This window comes from Lactuca sativa, chromosome 9 (genome assembly GCF_002870075.4).
Source record: "Lactuca sativa cultivar Salinas chromosome 9, Lsat_Salinas_v11, whole genome shotgun sequence".
Taxonomy (NCBI): domain Eukaryota; kingdom Viridiplantae; phylum Streptophyta; class Magnoliopsida; order Asterales; family Asteraceae; genus Lactuca; species Lactuca sativa.
The window spans coordinates 128,903,372-128,922,734 of NC_056631.2; the positions used below are offsets into that span (position 1 = coordinate 128,903,372).

At 37.9% G+C, this 19,363-nt stretch overlaps 1 non-coding gene across 1 annotated transcript; it reads left to right on the plus strand.

Moving 5' to 3' along the window:
* The first annotated feature begins 298 nt into the window (after positions 1-298).
* LOC111909556 (small nucleolar RNA R71) lies at positions 299-405 on the plus strand. Its single transcript, XR_002856236.2, has one exon. It is a non-coding gene; the product is annotated as a small nucleolar RNA R71 (small nucleolar RNA).
* The last annotated feature ends 18,958 nt before the right edge of the window (positions 406-19,363 follow it).

Consider the following 19,363-nt stretch of genomic DNA (forward strand, 5'->3'; position numbering starts at 1 on the left):
ACAATTTTCACATCCCACCCGAATAGCATGGATTGTTTGATCCATTTTTGTCATTCTTCTATCAAGACTATCAAGCTTAGCTATCACCGCCGCCATGCTATCATTTGCCGAGTTCACTACTCCCCGACTTACTTCGTTTCTTGGATTGTGGTATTCTCTAGAGTGCTTAGAGAATTCTTCGATTAACTCCTTAATTACCGGGGGTGCCTTCTTCGTGAGCGGGCCTTGGGAATCGAGCAATTGCCTTGTCGTTACATTGACTCCATCATAGAAAATGGAGACCTCTTGTTGGCTATTAAGGTCATGGTGTGGGCAATTTCTAAGCAAGCTCTTGTACCTTTCCCAAGCTTCATAAAGATATTCTCTGGGTTGTTGCTCGAAGTTGGCAATGGCTTTCTTTAGCTTGGCTATTTTGGAGGGCGGGCAAAAATGGTCTATGAATTCTTCTTTCATTTTGGCCCATGTGGTGACCGATCCGGGAGGAAGTGACTTTAGCCAATCTTTTGCAGCCCCTTTAAACGTGATTGGAAGCATGCGAAGAAGCTGGGTCTCGCGTGGAACATTCGGTACATTAAAGTAGTCGGCCACATCATTTACTTCGTCCAAGTGCTTATAGGGGTCTTCTTGATCCTTCCCGTAAAAAGGAATTTCCTTGAGTTGAGCGAGAATATGGCCTTTTAATTCGAAAGTAGCGGTCGTGGGAATTGCGGGCTGCACAAGTCCCGGCCCGGTGTCATCGCGCATCCTCTTCTTCCATTCTCCCATGGGGATTTCATCTATATTAGCCATAGTGATAGCTAAACCGTCTTCCAATCCGGAGTCGTGCTCGTATGTGGGTTCTTCTTCTTCCTCGGTCTCGTACTCGATATCTTCTTGAATTAGGTCTTCAATTGTCAACGAGGCACTGGATGCTCCTGTTTTGCTGCTCCTCTTCTTGATGAAAACGGACTTTAAGTTTTTGAGTGGTGAGTTCTTTGAAGAAGTGGATTCTCCAACGGTTTTGCCTTTGCTCCTTCTTAGTGCGGATTCCGGGTCTTCAAAAGGAGGGACCAGAGGTGTATCAGATCCTCGGGTCATGAAACAACTGTAAACAAAACAAAAAACGCATAAAAAGAATAAAAAACGAAATAAAAATTAAAGCTGAAATAGCGATGTACTCGCCGAGTCTGCCCGAATGCACTCGGCGAGTTCAAGGCAAAAACAAAAAAATTTAATGCTAATTCTAAAAACGAAATTTTATTGAAACTAATTCTACTTACTGAATTACTTTTTAAATAACTTTGTGCAAGATAAATCCCACACAAAGGATCGATTAAACTAGAATTTAATGCTAATTTTAGAACCGTTCCCCGACAACGGCGCCAAACACTTGATGTGTGCAAACTCACTTAGTTTTAAACGTACTTTTAATTATCAAATAACACACAAAAGGCAGTGAACCTATCAATTGTGGTATAGTTAAATAAGCAGGGTATTGATCACAGAGAACGGCAAATTAAAACAAAAAACTAATTTTATCTAAGTTAATTAATAAGTAGGGGTTTTATCTAGTTTTACAAGACTAGAAACTTACTAACTATTACTTACTTAAAAACTAGAAAACAAAATACTAACTAGATTCAATAAATGGAAGGGAACTTCTGTTTAGTTCAACTTAGTTGATTCTATGGTTGATTTCAAGGTAATGGTGCAATGGATTAATTCTTTCGTTGGTTACCGATTCAAGTGATTAGATTTGCATTCACTACACTAATCCTTAGCAAATAAACTAACTTAAACAGTGGCCAGTTGTCTAATTTAATTAAATTTACTAGATTAATTATTCGGGTTAAGTTAGACTTGCAATAGTTAACTAATTTATTCTTTTAATTAACTTCTTGTTTGATAGTCATCTCACAAGCTTGCACATGAATTTACTCAATTTTCTTATTAATTCTATTTTCATATTCATTAATCCTAGACATATGGCATAGTGATCACATAGCATATGAGGTTAATAATCAATAGATGTTCATGCTAATCAATTATCTTCCTATTAATAGAAAATTAATTATTATTCACACACAAGGTTCTTTAGCAAGCTAAAATAACAAAAATTCACCAACTTTAGAATTAATCCTACCAATCAATCAAACCATATTGTCAACTTTGTATCCCCAAACAGAAGTCTAAAGGTTTTAGCTCATAATTGAAGTAAATAACAGTAAACAAACAGAATCAAATTGTTCAACCATAATGATAAAACGAAAGATTAAGTAGAATGATGAAATTTGCCTCAATTCTCCTTCGGGATTGAATTCTAGCTTATGACTTCGTCTTCTAGGGTTTTTCTGACTTCTTATTCGCAGCAAAGCTCTTCTGAATCATCCCAGAATTCTTCTATATCGTTATGTGAAGTTATCTTTATATATACGAATCGACTTGTCGAGTCAGGTGGCGACTCGTTGAGTCCATCTCACATTCCCCGTATTGTGATAACTCTCTGGGATCCCGAGTCTTTATCTTCTCGATTCTTCGATCAGACTCGACGAGTAGTTGGCCCTACTCGCCGAGTAGGAGCTTTTTTCATTGTTTTTCTTTTTTGTTCCATTCTCAAACTTCTAACTGTTTCTCCCGCTTCCTTTTGCTTCCGAGCTTTATTTATGGACTGAAAATATAATTGAAATACTTTTAAGTACCTTTTGTCCATAAAATGCAATAATTTATCTAATAAATGAATAAAAATGTATACTTAATATGAACTAATTATACACATATCAGTCACATCGTGGTAAATAGACTTAACTAGGTCGTACTCAGCCACGATTCAACTCAGTCAACTCAACTGAGTCTCAATCCAAACCATCGCCACGTCGTGATGTACATGTCATCATGTCAAGAAAGAATCAGTCCAAGTTAATTGGGGAAAACCCTATTCGTCACGTCGTAATAACAGGGATGTCATGTCATGAAAACTGGTTATCTCAACTTAGATTTAGCTCTCAACCCCATTAATCCATTCATCAAATCTTTCCATAAAACCTCCTAGCGTCCTATAACACCTAAAGGTCAATGCTTTTTATCCATGCATGCTCACTGTGAGTCTAAGGCTCCAACTAGGTCAAACATGAAGAAAAATCACCAAAGATCATATGCATGGGTCCAATACACATTTAACTTCTAGATCTGAACCATATGATATACAAATGACTTCAAGCATCCATAAAATTGCTAACTTTATGGAATCATACCATTCCGACTATCTCAAATTTAAAGAAAATGGCACCAAACCTTAGATCTAGCAATCTAGCATGAGAAAGTTTGGATCTTGGACACTTAGAAAGGTCCAACTTGCTCAAAATAAAGCCCCAAGCTAGCGAAGACACACAAAACACTTCCAAGGCCTCCTTTTTCCTTCAAAAGAAAACACAAGCACCAAAATGAGTCTAAAAATGGAGGAGATGGATTAGGATTTTCTTTTATAGGTTTGGAGGTGATGGAGGCCGAGGGTGAAGAAAACCATAGTTCCTTACTTCCTTTAAAGAGGATCCAAGTCTGAAATTAGGGTTTCACATTTGATTAGGTGTCAAGTCATGACCCGTATAGTGTCATGTTGTAACACATAAATGACCCTTCCTGCATAACGTGGCCATGTCACGACATGAAGCTGCATCCCTTACGTCGTGACCCCCCTTAAAAATCCATATTTTACTTAAAACTTCGTACCTCGAGGATCCAAAGGTTACAATTTATACATGATTTTAGACTATAATTTTGTAATTTTTGGTTTCATATTCAATGACTTACAATACCCTGAAGTCTAGATATCAAATTTGAATTTTTTTCAAAGTTCAACCCACTAAGTAATTTCCAAAAAGTACCGGATCTCCGGTTCTAGACCCACTCTACACGGTTCCACCCTACCTACATTGAAATTTTTTTAGGTTTTCGGTTCTAGAACCACTTTACCCAACACCACACCAAAAAGTGGTTCCTGTATACCGATCCGGTTTATGGTCCAAATGTAACACCTTATTTTGGGACATTTCATAAGTTAGGGTTTGTGGGCCGTAAGTCGATCAAGTGAAAGGCTGAGCTTTAAAGGAATAAATTTTATACCCTTTCGGATCTTGATAATGTTGGATTAAGTGATTAAAGCCCTCAATTTATGCCTTGGAGCAAAAGGGTAAAATTGGAAAGGTGATATCTTGGGCTTCTTGTATGAATTAAGGATTTTAGTTTGATATGTTGTAAGGTCAAACCTTGAAATATGATAATGTTTAAAACAGACTCAGCGTCAACACATATCTCAGTATCAGCACCAGTGTGTCAATTGTTCAGTTTGTAATAGTTTAGTTTGTTCAGTACATTGTAACAAATCTTGTATTTATCGTGTTTCCTTAGTTATCTTAATTAGTTAGCTAGCGTATCCCTGAATTGTAGGGATTGTCTAGAATAGCAGTATATAATATCTTGTATAGGTTTGTGAATGGTTACGCCTTTCACAAACCCTAATCGCTGCTTTGTGCACACGATAATCTCTTTGTGAGATTATCTTTCTTAGTGAAAGTTTTTCTTCGTGAATTCCTCTTGTTCTTATTTACCGTCATTGTTTGATATATTGATTGATCTAAAGGCCTCTTCAATTGGTATCAGAGCAGGTTTCTCTTATCAAACAAATGGCTTCATCTTCTTCTTCGTCAAACTCATCAAATCATCCTTCTGCTAAAATTCCTCCTTTTGATGAAACAAAATTTGCTATGTGGAAAATAAAGGCTCTATATGCCTTAGAGTCAGTTGATGAAGACATGTTAGACATCGTTGAGAATGGTCCTTATGTTCCGATGTATCAGCCCCTTAAAAATAATGTTCCTGATGGTACTATGAAGAAAACTCCCAAAGAAAACTGGACGGCAGATGACAAGAGAAAACATGGCCTAGATGTTCGTGCTCGTGCCGCAATCAGCTACTCTCTGCCATACAACATCTTTGGGCTAGTTCAAAATTGCATCTCAGCAAAAGAGATGATGGATACTCTGACTGTATCTTTTGAAGGCACTGAAGAAGTCAAGGCTACTCAAATAAATGATCTTAACCGAAGGTATGAACATTTTTTTGCTAAGAAAGGTGAAACCTTGACTCAAACATTTAACAGATTCAATACTCTTGTTAATGATCTTCGGAGACTAGATCAGTTGAAGCATAAAACTATTCTAGTACAGAAGTTTTTGGATTCTCTGGGTGCAGGTTGGGAGAATCATGTTGATGTGCTGAAAAACAGTCAGAAGATCAACTCTATGGACTTACAAAGTCTCTATGGAAATCTTCGATACTATGAAGAATCCAAGCTTCAAAGAAAGGAACTGATGAAAGATTCTCAGTGTGAATCATCTGTAGCTTTGTTCTCCAACAAAAAGCTAGTGTCAGATTCAGACACTGAAAGTAATTCAGATACTGATTCATCTAAAACTGACACTGATGATCTTGAAAAAGTTGTGGCTAGTGCAGCTTTGATTGTAAAGACTTTTGAAAAATCAGGTCGAAACTTCTCAAAGTTTCAAAAGAAGATGGGTGGAAAGTTCTCAAAAGGATCAGGAGCTGATACAAGGCATGGTGCTGATAAGAAAGAGAAGGCTCAGTGCTTTAACTGTGGGAGCACTGATCATTTTGCAAAGGAATGTAAACAAAAGAAACAAGGCTCAGATGAATACTGGAAGCAGAAGTACAACAAGCTGATTGAGAAGCTGAAAGCTGAGAACTTGGAACATAAAGTGCTTGTGGCTGAAGAAGAAAAATGGAAAACTGATGAAGAGTCATCAGATGATGAAGTCAAGTGTCTAATGGTAAAAATAGAAGACCCGGTTGTTTCTGATAAAGAGAAAAGTACATTTGATGCTGATATGTCTGATGCTGTTGAAAATTCCAGGAAGCACAACACTGACTCTTCTTCAATGTACCAGGTTAAAAACTTTGTTTCCTATTCAATGAATAAAAAAATCAAAATGTTTGAGTATTCGGGTGTCATTAATTCTAAGAAGAATCAAACTATAAGAAATTTGCAAAATCAAATTGATCTTCTTGAAACTGATATATCCATGAAAAATAGCATTATTGAGTCCACTCAGGAAAATCTTAGAATTACTAGTCTGTCAAATTCTTCTTTGTCTGCTGAAATTGACAATGTTAAAAATCTTTTGATCAAAGAACAAACTGTGCTTCACACTTGGGCAAAATCTCATAAGAATGCAAATTATATTATTTCAGCTCAAATTCCACATTCATGTGAGAAAATTCTTGGGGGTAATTTTGCAGAAGCTGAAAAAGTTTTTAAAACACAAGAAAAGGATTCTGAGTTCTATTCCATGAATGAGATGAAAAACAATTTCAAAAATAAGTTTGTCAGTAACTCTTTTATTAATCAAAGTTTAATTGATGAATACTGTATTACTAATTCTGATGGTATTACTGAGTGTAATGTTGAAATTACCGGAATTGATCCTACCTCTTATCCTGCACATCTTGTAAGACCAACTCCTCTAACTGAGAATATTATTGCTTTTCCTATCTCAAATGGAGTGTTTCATGCTGTTCATGAACAACTTAAGCATTTCCCTGATTGCAATCCATCTGTGAATGAGTCAAAATCAGACACTGATAGCTCATCATCTAACACTGATCAAACTCCTTCTGACACTGAATTCAGTTGTGACTCAATGATAAACAAAAGGAATCAAAGCTCTCTTGCTGAATCTTACATGTCAAAATGTGTTAAATCAAAAAATTTGCTCACCAAGAAGAACTTTGGTACTAGAGTTTGTTACAGATGTGGTGATTCCTCTCACAAGATCAGTGAATGTTCTTTTGATAAATCATCCTCAAGAGCTGAAAATATTAAAGTTAGAAATGAAAAATGGACTCTTAAGTCAAATTCTTTAAACTGTCTTCCTAAGGAGTGTTATAATCTATTATCAAATAACTTTGTGAATGACCCATCTTCGAATGGGTCAGTGTATTCTAACTAGTTTCTCAGCACTGCAGGGTCAGGAGCATCTTTGGTACTTAGATAGTGGTTGCTCAAGGCATATGACAGGATCAAAGTCTCTCCTGGAAGATTATGTAAAGAAAACTGGTCCTACAGTTACTTATGGAGACAATGGAAAGGGGTTCACTAAGGGATATGGAAATATCAAATGCAATAACGTGGTTTTTCAAAACGTTTCATATGTAAAGGGTCTCAAACACAACCTTATTTCTATCAGTCAATTGTGTGATGCTGACTATGAAGTTCACTTTACAAAGAAGGAAGGCAGAGTTGTAAACACTGACAAGAACATCGTACTTTCAGCAAGTAGAAAAGATGATATATATGTTCTTGACATGTTCTCAAGTGACAAGGCACTGATGCAATGCTTCTTTACAAAGTCTCAGACGAATCTTAGCTGGATTTGGCACAAAAGGTTTTCTCATCTGAACTTCAAGAATATATCCAAGATATCCAATCAAGATCTAGTTAGAGGGCTCCCAAAATTCAGCGTTGTGAAAGACAAGATGTGCTTAGCTTGTGAACAAGGAAAACAAACCAAATCCTCTTTCAAACCCAAGTCATGTTCCAGTATATCAGTCCCTCTTCATTTACTCCACATGGACTTGTTTGGACCTATTCCTGTTCATTCACTAGGTGGAAATAAGTATACTCTAGTGGTTGTTGATGAGTTCACTCGATTTACATGGGTAGTTTTCTTGAAGAAGAAAAGTCATGCTGCACAGGAAATTATCTCACTGATTCGTAAAAATGAGACACTAACAGGTCTCAAAGTTAAGCAACTAAGAAGTGATCATGGTACTGAGTTCCGAAACTCAACTCTTGAAGAATTTTGTGATCATAAAGGAATTGGACAAAACTTCTCATCTCCTCGTACTCCTCAGCAAAATGGAGTTGCTGAACGAAGAAATAGAACACTGATTGAGGCAGGAAGGACCTTGATGATCCATGCTGGTCTTCCTATGTCGTTTTGGGCTGAAGCTGTCAATACAACGTGTTTTACTCAGAATCGATCTCTAATTCACGGGATTCACAAGAAAACACCATATGAAATGCTGAAAGATCGAAAGCCAGACGTATCCTTTTTTCACGTGTTCGGATGCATTTGTTATATTCTAAATCAGCGTGACCCAAGATCCAAGTTTGAATCTAAGGCTGATAAAGGTATTTTTGTTGGGTACTCATCTATTTCAAAGGCTTTTCGTGTTTTTCATGTGAACAGGCAATGTGTTGAAGAATCCATTCATGTGAAGTTTGATGAGGAATCATACACTGATGAAAAAGTCACTCATTCTCCTTCTATTTTTCAAGAGCTTCTCTCTTGTCCATTCGACGAAGCACCTTCTGCTGGAGATAAGACTGTTTCCTCTGATTCTATCGTTCCAGTTCCATGTTCCTTGAATCGAGATACTGCAGCCACATCAGCAGATAATTCATTAGGTGCTGATGAAACCCTTGAAGCTGAAGACTCTCCTGAAACTGATAATGTGTCAGTGTTAAACTCTCCGGAATTAGCATCAGTCACTGAACATCGAGATCATCCCGTTGATCGAATTATAGGGAATATTCATGATGGTGTCCGAACCAGATCTAGTGTATTTAATAACTTTTGGATGTACGTTAACTTTGTTTCAATGATCTTACCTGACAAAGTACACACAGCTCTTCAAGATGCTGATTGGATCAAAGCCATGCAAGAAGAACTGAATGAGTTTGAAAGGCATAAAGTTTGGACTCTTGTCCCAAGACCATCCGGGAAGACTATCACTGGAACTCGCTGGGTCTATCGTAACAAGGTTGATAAAGATGGAATCATCACTCGCAACAAGGCAAGGCTTGTAGCTCAAGGGTTTACTCAAATTGAATCCATCGACTACGGGGAAACTTTTGCTCTAGTTGCTCGCATTGAAGCTATCAGACTGTTTCTCGCATACACATCATACATGAATTTCATTGTCTATCAGATGGATGTAAAAACAGCATTCCTCCATGGTGTGTTAGAAGAAGAAGTATTCCTCAATCAGCCCCCAGGTTTTGTGGACAAAGATCATCCTGATTACGTGTACCGATTAGACAAAGCTGTTTATGGACTGAAGCAAGAACCCAGGGCTTGGTATGAGACGCTGACATCATATCTCCTTGAAAATGGATACAGACGAGGAGCAATCAACAATACTCTCTTCATCAAAAACAAAGGCTCAGATATGGTTCTTGTTCAAATTTATGTCGATGACATTATTTTTGGCTCTCCAAATGAGACACTCAGCAAGGAATTTGCAGAGATCATGTCTCAAAGGTTCGAAATGAGCATGATGGGGAAGATGACCTTTTTCTTAGGTCTTGAAGTTCAGCAACAAAAGTCAGGTATTTCCATTTGCCTGAGTAAATATATTTCTGACTTGCTTGTTAAGTATTCTCTCAGTGACTGCAAACCAGCCTCTACCCTAGTGTCTAAGACTGATAAGATACACGCTGATCCAACTGGAACTGATGTCAATCACTCTCTGTATCGAGGAATGATTGGATCTCTCTTATATCTCACAACAAGTCATCCTGATATCATGTTTGGAACCATTCTCTGTGCTCGATTCCAAGCTAATCCCAAAGAATCTCACCTCATGGCTGTCAAACGTATTTATCGATACTTGAAAGGGACTCAAAACCTTGCACTGTGGTATCCTCGCGACTCAGCATTTGAACTTTATGGATACACTGACTCAGATTATGCAGGATGAAATTTAGACAAAAAGAGTACATCTGGTGGATGTCACTTCCTTGGAAATCGTCTCATCAGCTGGTCTAGCAAAAAGCAAACATCAGTAGCCATCTCAACTGCAGAAGCTGAGTATGTTGCAGCTGGGAGCTGTTGTGCTCAGCTCTTATGGATTCAAAATCAACTTCTCGACTATGGAATCAAATTCTCAAAGACTCCCATATATTGTGACAACACCAGTGCCATTCAGATCCCACAAAACCCTGTTCAACACTCGAAGACGAAGCATATCGAAATCAGACATCATTTCATCAGAGATAATGTTGAAAAGGGAAAGGTTGTTCTTGAACATGTCAAGACTTCGGAGCAACTAGCTGATATCTTCACAAAGGCACTGGATTCTCAATCAACTGCTTACATTATCGGAGAACTGGGAATGATTACCTTGTAATTAATTCTGCTGTTTAATTGTGCTAATGTTTGATATTGTCTTATAAGCTGATGTACATTGTGCTGATGATGACATACTGGTGATTATTTGCTACTGAGCACTTTGGTTTGATTTCTTATCTTTTTCTCTTCTTCAAGTCTTCTAAACAAAAGTTGAATGATTCACTGTATTAAACCATACACTGATAACAACTTGAAAGTCCTTGCCGATGGTTAGATCAAAAAACACCAAGATCTATCACACGCAACTACCCCTACTTACCAATCTTACACTGACTCTGTGATTCAGTGTGCCAAAACACACGCTGATGAGAGTCTAAAAATCTTTGCCGATGGTTAGATCAAAAACACCAAGATTTATCACATGCAACTACCCCTTCTTACCAATCTTACATTGACTCTGTGATTCAGTGTGCCAAAACACACGCTGATGAGAGTCTAAAAATCTTTGCCGATGGTTAGACCAAAACACGAAGGTTTATAACACGCAACAATCCCTTCTTTACCTTCCTCTTATTCAGTGTCTAATGATTCAGTAAGATAAACCACTCACTGATAAAGTCACAACACTCTGTGCCGATGGTTAGATAATGTAACTAGTATCTATCACACGTACCAATCTCCTTGCTAGCCCCGATTAAGCAAGCTGTACCTTGAATTGACGGAAAAATATTTTTCAGCATGTAACTTCTGTAACACTAATCTCAGCGCTTCCGCAAACACTGATTGACGTTTCACCTTTAGTCAACGACTCTTTTATCCAACGACTATTTTCTGCTCTGACAGGTTGTTACGATACGCCGTTATTTTTAATGAAGATAATCATCACCTTTTTAATGAAGATAATCATTACCTTTTTAAACCCCCTTTTCATTCCATATTTAAACCTCTCTCACCCTTGGTTTAACTTTTCCTTCCACAATTGTGAACTTCCCTTAAAACCCTAGAACTCTAAAATACTCTCAAATGGCGGCATCTCTGTTCACTTACTCCTGCACCTCTCGAAGGGTCGTTCCTGCCCCAAACTCTCCTCCACTTCCAATTCACATCAAGGCAACAAATGTCGTCTTCAACCCTGATATTCCAGAGGTTCATCGAGGTCTTGGACTCGATGATTTTGTCAATTTCTTAGCTTCTTGCCGCCTACGATACACAATCAGTGATGTCTCGTCCGAGTTCTTCCCTGAACAAGTATGTGAGTTCTACTACACTGCAACTGTCAATGACGACAATAATGCCATCACCGGAACCATTGGCCATGGAAGACACTCTGTCTTCATCACCGCAGAACTTCTCAGTGCTGCCTTAAGGTTACCTATCTTTGAACCTTTCTCTGAACCTCCCACTATTGAAAGGTGTAAACGTATGTTTGATCAACTGGGTTATGATCACTCAAAGGCTGGTACTCGATCAGCTCTTATTTTGCGCCAATGTATGACCCCAGGTTGGAAATTTTTCACCGGTGCTCTATGCAAGTGTGTGGGTCACAAGTCTCGAAGTGGTGATCACTTGAGTAATTATGAGCAACAAGTCGTCTGCTCCCTTCTTCTCAACAAAAGACTGGATTACGGGGCTCTATTCTTTGATCAGCTTGTTCAGCTTCTTCGTGCAAATGTGCGCGCCGATCATGTTCCGTTTCCACGCTGGATTGCTCTGGTGTTCGACAAATTCTTCGCTGCAGATTACTTCTCTCACTCTGGCAATCCCATCCAATGCCCTCGAATGTCTGTTCGTATGTATCAGGATGATCCTTTGGATACTGACATTGGAATCTCCGATAGGATGAGAGAATGGATTGCAAATCCATACACTGTGCCTTCTCTCACCGCTGACACTGATGAAGGAGATGCTGATGGTAATCATGTGGATCATGCTGATCAAGAGGATGAACACCATGATGGTGGTCATTTCTCTCCTCAACTTTCTCATCACATCATCTCGGATACTGACAAAGCTTCCTCAGCACCAAAGGATTCCATGAATCAGGGGGAGCAACCATCTCAGGGGTAGCATCCCTCACAGGGGGAGCATCCGTCACCAGCAGCTCACCACTCTTCTCCGAGGATGCCACCTAGCTCTCCAGTCGCTCCAGTTACCTCAGTTGTTCAAATTCCGGCTGCAGCATTTACTGAACTTATGACACTGACTCAGGACATGAGTCAGCGTCTTCTTCGTATTGAGGCTGATGTTCAACAGATAAAGGAGGTTCTCCTACTTACTCCTCCCTCTAGTCCCAAATCTGATGATGCTCAAAAAGGGGGAGATACTGATGATGATGCTGATGCTGATGATCATGCTGATGGTGAACCAAATGATCATGCTGATGGTGAACCAAATGAGAAAGACACAGAACCTGCTGACAACACCATCATTCAGCCTGAATCACCCAAGCCCATTCCTGAGTATGATTCTGCGGGGCATAATAGTCCAGCAGCTATTGAAAAGCTGATTGAAAATAGTGAGCATGTTGAAGAGTATGATGAACCTGATGATGAATGTCAAATACTGGATATGAACTTCATTAATCCTCTTATTCCAGTTCAGCAAGAAAGTTCAGATGACCTTGAAGAATCTCATCCGATATTAGTCGATCCTGTTGCTGATCCCATCTTTCCGGTCCAAGGAGAGGATTCGGACGTTGCCAGTGAAGAATCTCATCCACTGTCTCGAAAGCGTAAGGTAGCAGATACTGACTTGGCTCATTCAGAAACTGATACTTCTCTGACTATGAAGAAACCCAAGTCCATAGTCAGTATTTCAAACCTTGCCGCTGAATGGAACATGTCCTCTGATAAAGTCAAGCAAATTCTTGATGAAGCCAATCGAGCCCAGCTTCTAAAGAACATTGCTCAAGCTGATGAATCTCTTATTCAGCTCAAACTTCAAGCCAAGGGATCTTTTGAAGCTCAGATGCAGAAATTCCTGGAATTTCAGTCCAAGGCTCAGTCTTCTCAACCTCCTCCTGGCCCCAGTAAGCCTAAGACTGACAGTGTTCTTGACCGGATTGATCGAAAGAGATTTGAAGACGTTCTTAATCGGCGAATGTGTGGTGATAAGATCATCAAAGTCAAAGCTTCCAAACCTCGAAACGAGAAAATCCTTACGTTGCTGATCACTCGTCAAGGTCCTCAACATTCATATACTGAAGTTGTCAAGAGGGATGAGCTGATCAGATATGGATATTCGGAATGGATGGAACTGCTCGATCTAGCATCCAAGCAAACCTCAGCTCACTCTTCGGAACTGACTTGTGCTCTTCATCTGCTAATCAAGAAAGTTCAGCGTTTGGATCTTGTTCCTAAAGAACGACCTCAGCATCAAGGCCAAAGGTCGTCTGTTCCTAGATCTCGAAGAACCAAGTTTCAAGTTGATGGTGAAGATGTATTGGTTCTAGATTTTGGTGCTGGTGAAATTAACAATTCTCTTCCTCTCAGTGTTGATCCGGTTCAGCATCAATTTATCTCAGCTCCTGAACATGGGATGTTCTATCTTGATAAAAACAGGAGGATGTGTTTTCAGCGAACTACTGAGATCCCAAAAGCTCCAACCACTCACCTTGTTGGCTTAAGGCAAATGTGCATGAGTCATCAAGATCTATCCGGAGAATTTCACATTCTTATTGCCATGGAGCTACTGAACAAAAGACAGGAGTTGCTGGATAGTCCTTACTGGCCAGTCAAAATTAAAGCTGAAGCTGAGTATGAAGAATTCCTTTCCAGAGGTGTCTTAATTTAGTTTGTTTTGAACATCATCATATTGAGGGAGATTGTAAGGTCAAACCTTGAAATATGATAATGTTTAAAACAGACTCAGCGTCAGCACATATCTCAGTATCAGCACTAGCATGTCAATTGTTCAGTTTGTAATAGTTTAGTTTGTTCAGTACATTGTAACAAATCTTGTATTTATCGTGTTTCCTTAGTTATCTTAATTAGTTAGCTAGCGTATCCCTGAATTGTAGGGATTGTCTAGAATAGCAGTATATAATATCTTATATAGGTTTGTGAATGGTTACGCCTTTCACAAACCCTAATCGCTGCTTTGTGCACACGATAATCTCTTTGTGAGATTATCTTTCTTAGTGAAAGTTTTTCTTCGTGAATTCCGCTTGTTCTTATTTACCGTCATTGTTTGATATATTGATTGATCTAAAGGCCTCTTCATATGTGTTTAGTCAAAAGTACCTAGATAATATTGTGGGGTCTTAAATACCTTTTCATGCATAAAAAGAATGCCGAAAACGAGTTGAAATGAAGAAGTTATGGTTGTTTGAAGTTGAATTAAAAGTTATGGGTTTTGCCATATGTAGGGTATAGGAAGGCTACACAGGGCGTATATGTTGAATGATGAACACAAGTTTAATGACCTACATAGGGTGTAGGTTATGGTACGCATGACATAGACCCTGCTGATCAAAACCCTAACCCTAAGGTTTTTAGCCATATTTAAGGCTCTAACTTCTTGGAATACTTTCCATTTCCATCCTCCAGTACCTCATACTGTTCCTATGAAACCCTATATCTGAGATTTTTAAGCCAACATCTATCTCATGATGGTATAAACTTTCTACCTTGATGATGCTTGATGTTATATCTAGTTACTCTTGAGATTTTCATGCTTGTTTCCCCATAACCTTGGCCTATTTGAGTATGAGCTACTCCAGACCATTTGAGTATCATTTCCAGACGTTTTTGGGGTTGTTAATGAAGGGTTTTACTATACTACAACATCCTATGATGCACATACAACACTAAATGCTTTGGATCTATGTTTTCTCTAATTATACATGCAATATTGTTTCCAAAGCATTAAGCCTACAACTAGCATACAAAATTATATAAACAACATAAAATTGAGTTATGGAGTTACCTCTTGGTTGTGGCTTGTAAAACTTGTTGTGTTTGGCCTTAAGAACTTAGTGCCCCAAGTGTTGCACCTCAAATGGAATCAGAACACACCTTGGATAAAGGATGACTTTTGAGAGAATATTCTTGCACCTAAAATCAGCTCATGGAACTCCAAGGATCACTAGTGTGCCATTTTGGATGCTACGGGGGTTCTTATATAGTGTGGCAAGATTAGGGTTAGCACCATGTAAACCCTAATGCCCATGACCCTTCATATTACCTAGGATCCATTGGTTAAACCTCCATGGACTATTCATGGACTACCATATTGGTTTAGCCCATCCTAAATAATAATTGGCCTACACTATAAGAATCAGTGATTTACCAAATTAGTCCCCATATATTTAATTAGTCTCTTTTGATCACAAAATTAATTCAAATTAATTCTTGATCAATACTAATTAAATCATATGATTTCATATCAATATACTAGAACTTATAATATATTAACAAATCATAAATAACCTCTTCTCAAAAGTCCATTCTATCAAATTGCCCTGGTGATATGCAACCCAAATGGACCATGCTACTCTCGGGTCAAGTACATACCAATCATAGTTATGGGCTTAGACACCTAATCCAACAGTCTCCCACTTGGATAAGTCTAATAACTATTATTTCAAGTACGACTCCAAAATCCCGACTAACAATTGGAGCTCTTAAATGTCTTCGTCAAAATTTGACCTACTCAATGACGAGTCCATTAGATAAGGGATCATATATTACTCCATTCTAGATATCGTATGGACTGAGACATGGAGTATAATCATTCTCTCTATCCATCTGTTGTTTCCCCGATTCCAATTTATGATGACTGACTAATTAAACAAATCAAATCAATTTAGGCTTGGCCAAGCACTTAGGGTTGTCATCACTAAATCATCGAGGGGCCTACAGATATCGATTTTATCTACATGGGGTAAAAGGAATGGATAAACTTCGACTCAAATGCTTTCTTGTACTTACTCTTCAAATTATACAAAACAATACGTTTTATAACACCAAGTTACTGGTGCGTTTACGTATGTCAATGTGCAACCGACTTGTAACTATAACTCACATGTCTCAATTTCAAGAATATAAGATATTATCGTCTCACAATCACTCGTGATAAAATTCATGAAGTGATTCAGATGAGCGTGGGTTGAATCCAATACTCGAATCTTATTCCAGGAGCACTCATGAACACTGCAGCTATGTCTAAAACACCTAAAAAAACTACACACACATTCATGATAGTCTTGCCTCAATACCTACTTCCAACGTATGATTGACTGTGGATGGTTTGAATAACCTAGTTATCCGGGAAGTCAAAATAACCTACATGTCTGAGATTGAGTGATCAAAAGAGCGGTGAGGAATCGTGATATTCTCATTCCAAGGGTTAGATGGTGTCACAAGGTCTGTCGTAAACAATCATGGATCTCACTTGTGTGTTGGATCTGTAGTTGTGTCATGGAGATTCGTATGTATGAATCGTTGGTCTTCAGTATAGTTAGATATTTTGAGCAATATGGATATACTACTGATGGTTTAGTAGCTGACGGGTTGGATCAGACTCTTTTAGGTTTTGACTTATTAGAAATTCACGGTTGTTATCGGTTGTTACTTGTGGAGTTTTCATAGTATATCTTTGTGGGTGGTTGCGAGAACAGTTCCGAGTGAGTTGGGTTGCTAGTGATGGAGTTTGTTGTAGAATCCTTGATCAATTTTTTGTTGATTGTACCCCACATGGGAGTGTGGATGGTGCCCAAAACTTTCTTCCAGATTGATCACTATTACACTTGTAGGAGTGGTGAGATGGTGATGACTTGATAGGAAGTCAAGTGTGTATTTGAGAACTTTCAGGCGATTTCTGAGTTTGGGTTGGGTATAAGTTCTTGATGGAAATATTTTGAGTATTTTTATGCTCGGTTTAGTGGTGTTCCTAGTTAGAGACTTAGCTTAAGTATGACGAATGGATGGTCATCAACCATTATGTTTTCCATGGAAATCTTAGGTTGAGGGATTTATGATTTTGTGAAGTATAGATCGGTTCAGTCGTGTTGGATTAGTGTCTAAGTCCATAACTATTTTGGTATGTACTTGACCCGATGGTGCATGGTCCTTTTGGGTTGCCTTCACCAAAGCAACTTGATAGGATGAATTATGGAGAGAAAGGATTAAATATGATTTATTAATATATTATGAGAATAATATATTAAAGAAGAAATCATATTGTTTAATTAATATTAGTCAAGAATTAATAAGAATTAAGTTTGTGACTAAAAGAGATTAATTAAACTTAAAGGACTAGAATTATAATTATAAGATAATTGCAATTGGGAAATGGATTGCCTTATATTATAAGGTTGGATGAATTCTATGGGGAAACCCATTAGAAATCATCCAAGGCCTTTAAGGAAAGGAGTCCATGGGTTGCTTAGGGCTTAAGCATCCAAATTAGGGTTTCCTTGTTAGATAACCCTAATAGCCTCACTATATATAGAACCCTTATGCTCCAAAACGTGGTGAACTAATTGTCTAGGGTTTCCACACGTTTTTGAGTGCCTCCTTCTCTTCTCCTCTTCATCCTTTTGCTCTTGGTGTTTGTGAACCATTAGAGGAGTGACATTTGTGACTCTAAGCTTTCTAAAGTCATTACAAGAAGGATTTGAGATTGTTATTGCTACATAACAATCAAGGTATGATCTAAACCCCAATTCATATGTTATATTGATTATCACATCCTAGATCTAGGGTTTATAGTCTTGGATGAATTGCATGTACAATAGAGAAACCTACATCCAAGCATTAGGGTTTGTATAAGCACATAGGATGTTCTTATGACCAAAACCCATCAGTGGTATCAGAGCCTTGATTGGTTTCTATTGTATTGATGCCTTGTATGTTTGTTCAAGTTGAAAATTTTGATTTTTTTGAAACTGCCTGATGAACTCGGCGAGTCCCATTGTGGACTCGGCGAGTAGGCCCCTACTCGGCAAGTCCGTGTGGGTCCTCAGCAAGTTCGAGCGTCAGAAAGAGGGGATTTCGGGATTTCTTGCTGTTTTACTCATGGATACTTGCCTTATCTGTTTTAGATCATTAAAATCCGATTTTATTCATATTTTTGAGTATATCCTTGATTAAACAAAAGATAATTACCAATTAATTAGATAATAACTTCCTTATATGATAAAGATTGGATTATTTGTATTAATTGGGTAACTTATTTTGAAAGAAATTGAAATTAGGTCAAATATAGATAATGATGAGATTAATTGTTTAATTTATATTATTTGTTATTTGATCCTTGTGTTATGAAAAGTTTCAGTTTTCCCCTTTAGGTTTTATAGTTTAAATTTGAACTCAAAAGTTTAGTTTTGAAATTTAAATAGTTGAAACCCTAATGTTTTGAAAAGGTTTCAAAACTTGCCCTCAAGTTTTGAAATTTAAATTTTGATTAAAAGTTTAATTTTGATGTATATTTAAATTCTAAACCTAAATGTTTTGAAATGTTTCAAAACTTGCCCTCAAGTTTTGGAATTTAAAAGTTGATTAAAAGTTTAATCTAAGAATGTTAAATTCTAAAACCCTAGTATTCTTTTGAAAAGTTCAAATCACCCCCTTATGGTTTTATTAATTAATTAAGGTGTATAATTAAAAGAGGTTTAATAAATCCATAAAGTTGTGGTTCACAATTTAATTGAATTAAAAGTATAATTGTTAAATTTGACCACCTAGTATTTTAAAGTGTAAAATACACCCTATACTATATATAACATTAAAAGTCTAACATTATATATATGTATGAGTAAAAGTCAGTCTAGCCGTTAGTAGGCCTCATTCACGAAGCTGGTCTATAAGGGGTGTTTAAGGAAATTGCCTATAAAATGGCGATTGAATGGGTATCCACTCTTACCCATCGCACTCTTGACTAGTGGAGGGTCGTTAGCCGAACGGGTAGGATAGGACAAAAACCTTCCATTATAAGTATAATGAAGTACGAAAGTAACTAAATGTTTTACAAATTCCCAATCTTAGTTAATTAGGCAAAAGTGAATTGATTCAATTCCATGAAACTACACTTTGTGCCCTTGCGAAGACGTTAGTGGAGCGTGTGTGGTTTACCGGCACACTAAATGGCTCTAAGCAAAGGTAGCAAAGGGTGACTCAATGTTTGTCATAGTTCGGTGGAGCGTGTGTGGTTTACCGACACATCGAATAGGTGACTGTAACATGTGAGGGCACCATGTAAGTTTGCATGGTTATTCACACCCGCTTTGTGATCCT